Source organism: Protopterus annectens, chromosome 10.part0 (genome assembly GCF_019279795.1).
Source record: "Protopterus annectens isolate FY-2018-M chromosome 10.part0, PAN1.0, whole genome shotgun sequence".
NCBI lineage: Eukaryota > Metazoa > Chordata > Ceratodontiformes > Protopteridae > Protopterus > Protopterus annectens.
The window spans coordinates 584,271,473-584,277,472 of record NC_056744.1 but is presented as its reverse complement, the minus strand read 5'-3'; positions in this window follow the sequence as shown (position 1 = coordinate 584,277,472).

The following is a 6,000-nucleotide window of genomic DNA, read 5'->3' as shown; positions in this document are numbered from 1 at the left end:
AAAGTAATTTTTTTCTTTCTCAATATTTAAAAAGACTAGACATATTACTTTTGTATAGAAACATAGTGTTTTAGTTCTGGTATTACAAAATCACTGTATGTTTATATTTTTCTTATCTTTTATATTTGTTACCTGAAGAAATTGAAAAACAACAGCTACATTTTTGTTTAAAACTGAATGGTTTAGAATCTCTGCAAGTTGACAATTTCTAATGCACGTCCTGACCTAAGTTTTATTGAACCTTTGCAGTTTTCTTACAGAATTTTGAAAACATTAACTGTTGACGCTGAAGCACTGGCTAATAATAGGAAACAGAAGAGTCAGGATTCAGAAACAATTTACATGGAACACAAGGGACTTTCATTAGATTTTGAGTATATTTCTATACACAAAAAAATAAGAATTTCTGTAACAAATCAACTCATTGCATGCACAACATACAACAGTAAAAGTGTCAGTGTGAATTAGGGAAAACCTTTACAAGACTACACAGAATAGTAATAAAAACAAGTTGCAATGTGTATTGCATGATTTGTAAACATACACAGACACTGTCAAATGAATGACAGCCTACACATGTAGGTGTAAAATATGCAGCAAATCAGAGCATGATGCTAATATAGGCAAGTGAGTGAGAAAGTGCCAATTTTCTCAGTTCAGAAAACATCTCAGATGCACATTACCTGAATGACAATGCTGCTGTATCTTTCGGCTTTTCCCGGTTAGGGGTCGCCAGACTAGCCACAGCGGAACTCCGGTCCGCTAATGATTGGTAGTTGATTTTTACATACCGAGTTACCAGCTCTGACGCACAACCTTCAACGAAGGTATGCCCATTCACGCATGTCTCCACGCAGAAGATGCTCTAGCTGAGAATCAAACCGGACAGCATCTTACTGTGAGGAGACAACGCTACCGCAGCACCACCACCGCGGGTATTACCTGAATGACAATAATAATAGTAAATTGGCATGACATGAGGAGAAAATATGCGGGTATTACCTGAATGACAATAATAATAGTAAATTGGCATGACATGAGGAGAAAATAATTTGGATATCAAAAGTCTTTGCAGTTACAATTCAGGAAACTGTGCAAGTGAGATGAACCTTAATGTCTGCAACAGTGTGTATACCTTAATTGCCATGGCCTAACTAACCAACAGGTTCACATCTGCTTCAAAATGAACCATGAGGGCATTCAGAAAGAAGCACAATGCCATCATGCAATGTTAAATAGCTAGCAGAATTTAGTAGGGCTGCACAATGAAACCACAGTTACGATAATGGCAGCACCCTTGGTGTTGAAATGACTGTGCTATAGGTGGTCATGTGACCCAAAGGAAATTGTCAAGCAGGTGGTTTTCTTGATGATATGCACATTTACACAAAAATCAAGCTATGCCTAGCTGTAAAATGAGCACATGAGCTTCCAGTACAATGTGTACAGATTCTGCTGGTACAGATTTGATAGTCTGCTAACATTCATAGCATTGCAAGCATGCCTACTTCTGCTACAGAAAGTGCATACTAGTGCTAGAATGGTGACACCATAGTAGCACACAGGGCTGTGACCACCAAAAGGGGAGTGGGAACAATACTAAAAAAAGGTCAACTCACCTGGACAGTCATGCATGCACACTCATCCTCATGTGTAGTATGCAAATGTAAATGTCATGGCATAGACAAAATGAATGGCAATGGCTGGAAAAGTTCATCACTTATAGGTTCATAGGTTGGTACTAGGCTATCTGCCCTAGGACCTATACAAGCCTAGCCATAACAATTCCCTGGCTATTTCTTCCCACAGTATTAGGAGATGGAGTTGCTACCACATGTCCTACACACACACACATACACACACACACACACACACACACACACACACACACACACACACACACACACACACACACACACACACACACACACACAAACACACATGCATGCACAAACACTCACACCCATGACATGCATATCCCAGTGAAGAGTAAAGTAGACTAGACCTTCTGAGTTCAGGTGTAGCAGGAGCTGGTGCAGTACATCAATGTAGTGGACACTAATACAGGTGCTTTGCAGGATCACTGATACACTGCTGCATTTCAAGACAAGTGCACAATAAACTACCAGAGACAATCTGATCACTTTGTGACCCACCATCACAGAGTCATTTCATGGAGGTAAATGATTTCCCAGTGTCACTAATGAGGAAACTGAGAGAACCCTCATACATGCTGTTGGTTGCATGTGTGAGCTGGACTGAAGACAAATGTCCATATATCTATATGGGATGCACAAGGTTAGAAGTAGCAAATGCCATTATTTAAGACACTGACTTGCGACTGTGAATGGCTTACTCAAATATATATATATATATATATATATATATATATATATATATATATATATATATATATACACACACACACACACACACACAGAACACACATATATACACACACACACCCATATATACACATACACATGTTTGGTTGGTGCTGACATCCAATTCATGTTACCCAACCAAAGCTGCACAATTATTACTATCACAAATAGGTATCAGACAGCTGCAATGCCTCTGAAGTACATGCACTAAGTGCATGCAAAACACATTGACTTGAGTGCCACCTTCTGAAATTGGCCATTGTGCAGTTCAGTAATCCAGGACAGATGGACACTGCTCACAGCATGTCACAGATGTCTGTGCTGTATTAAGAAAGTGCAACCACTTCAGGGAATGTGAGACCTCCTGCAGTGAATGCACAGTCACATGGCATATGTGGACCTCGATCAGACATGCATGCTAAGGACATTGTTGGTTCAGTTGGCAGCCATTGGTGCAGCCAAGAAGATGCAGGCAACTGGTCATTGCTGTCATGCTAGGAGAGGGATGCATATCAGACAATCAGTCATATGGCTTACACAAACAGTGAGAAATATTCTGGAAACAGCTCCACTCTCTGCATTAGCCATAGCTGCCTCTGCCACTTAGCATGAAATCCACTATATGGTCATGGCCAATGTTCTTCCAGCTCCACCATGGGGAAAACCCCACTGGGGAAGCAATGCTGGTACCACAGTTCAATATTATCACCCAGTTGTGTAGCCCTACCATAAGCAACACCTACCCAATCCTATTCACAGGGTTGTGGACACTGACAATGCAATGACACTAACCTTTCCATACATGTTAAGATTGCTGTCTGTATTTATGTGCCCCACAACACCTGCAGAAATGATGATGAGTGTGTCTCACCCTCCTCTGTAGCCAGTGTGTGTAAGGTAATCTCTGATGCTCAGTGTGGCAAGCCATTGCACTGTTCTGCAAAGCATGGGTGTGTTATTGCACACATCAGTTTATTCTGTGACATCAGTATCATAGACAATAGTTATAGACCAGACTTTGTATCTTTACAGTGCCCACATATTCTGCCCACAGCTGCTTCACATGAATACCCCAAAAGCCAAATCCATTGGCATCTCCTTACCAGATACCTCCTCAAGTGCTGTCAAAGGTATGTCTGGTAATGCTATGGTGTTCCCACATTGTAACTGCTTTTGTAGAACCATGCTATTTTGCATGGCAGACACCACAGACATCTTGTTGCTGGTCTACAGGGTGTACTGGAGTGTGTCACTAAATATATACAAGCAACCAAAATGAGTCTTCAGAACTCTACACACACATTCTGTGATGTTCTGTGTCTATGACAGTACAGTGTTATGCACCATCATAATTTGCAATATACAGCAGTACACACCATTTAGAGTGACCTGCCACCTACAATCACCTAGGTGACCTTTTGGAAAGCCATTCCAAATGAAATACAGCAAGAGAGTGCACTTGTGTAAGATGTGTGACTCATGGGAACTGTCTGAGTGGTGCCCTGGCATATTTTATATAATATCCTGTGCACTGGACATCACTTAGCAGTTGATGGAGTGGAATGCATTCATATTGGCATACTGGATGCTATGTAGAGTAGGTGGGCCCTTAACAGTAGTGAGGGTGTAATCAAGGGAAAATAACTACGGAGTAGAATACCTCCATAGTGTGGTTCTCTCCTCTACTGTCTGTGGAAAACAACTGTGCTCTTCCAGATGCAATAGCTTCACCTCAATAAACTGGTGCAGGATTCATGAGACCTGTAATATAACTAAAGTGTCTCCTGTTGGATACTGAAAGGTCCCTGGAGTAAGTATGATGAATACTTACCAAAGGTTTATATCCACTAGGATTGTCATTCCACTCCTTTCCCTTCACTCCATGTGAAGTCAGCACACACCTAACTCCCATATGGTGGTGTCTCTCTCCATGTCAGTAGTTGACAATGTTTCATTCATCAAGGTGATGATATGGTACCTGCTGGCAGCCCAAATTGCAATGTGGAAAGCAGCAACACCAACAACAGCATTGTGGAATCTAATTTTGAAGCCGCTCACTGACATGTACTGCTAATGTGGATTCTGCTCCTAGTATTGTAACATACGAGAAGTTCCTCTGCATCATAAAATGTTGTTGTTTATAACAATCGCCATGACTCACACTATTCATTTTATGCATTTCTGAATTGTTTTGCCATGGTTGTACTCATAATTTGTATATGCAGTGACTCTCATATGCATATTGATACTCATTTGCACATCCTTATGCAGTTATAAACATTTAGAGCAGATGGCACCATACCTCACGTAGCTATATGTGTCTCTGAATCATCCCTTCCTTGCATGTCACCCTGGGGTGTAGCCAGTGAATGCTATTTTATGCTTAGAGATGCTTATTGCCACACCCCAGTATGCCCAGGATTTAAAAAAAATGATCATAACATTCAAGCTGTTGCCCTCCCCCAAACTTAATGCATGTAACATTTTCAGCTGCTCAGTCAAAACCTATTAGAGTTATTGTTTTTTTTAGATTTGCAGTCCTCTCTTTAAGCATGTACATCTGTCTGTATGTGTGTATGTATTCATCTATCTGTATATATATATATATATATATATATATATATATATATATATATTTTTTTTTTTTTACAGGCATTAATCTAGTAGGTTATCCACATAATATGGCTTGATAAAGTCCTAAAAAGTTTCTGACAGGTTTAGAAAAAAATGTTACTTTTTAGAGTAAAAATGTAGGCCTGGCTACACCATTGATGTCACCATTTACTATGCTATTTTGCAATACACACTGCACTATTTGTTGATGACCCCACCCCCCCGCCCAATAGTTAATCCGAACATATTTAATTCCCAAGATGTGAGAGTAGAAATGTACCACTTTTTATGGCTACCACTACCTTGCTACAGACTTTGCTATCACCCCATTCAGTCCTAGGCATCACTGATTAGACACACATTGACATTAAGGCACCAAATAGTCCACATGGGGATGTCTTTGTTGGCAATAAGAACTAGCATTCCTTGCCTTACCTCATGGTCTGCTGTGCAGATGGCATCATACTCTGTTTATTCAGTATGTTGGCAGGAAGCCTGATGCCAAGATGTAGTATATGTGTGTGTTCCTTCCCAATGTCAGCCCTACCAAGTTGGCAGATGTCAAAGTCCAGGGTTTATTGCAGTACCTAGCAGTCAACTAGAAAGCAGTATTCCTAGATCTCTCTAAAGAGAAAGACACAAAACAAATGGCAATTCCTTTGCTCCCAGAGATTTTATAATGGTCTTTTGTGAACTGCAAACCATGAATCTTTGCCTTTTGCACTGCTCCCACGTAAAACTGTTGAAGTATTACTGTACACAGTAATATGTGTTTACTTAAGTTTATTAACATGACTGTTCTTGGGAAACACAACTGCATCTTGTGAATTTTAATTAAATTCAATGGAACAAAATAGTACTTTGAGACTTTTTTCTATGCACATCTCTAACTGATATCAGACACAGGAGACATTAAATACAGCGAGAAGTACCTGCGCAAGTTGCAACTTTTACATTGCTAATTTGGAGGAGTAAGTCAGTAACTGGCAATATATTTGGGTGA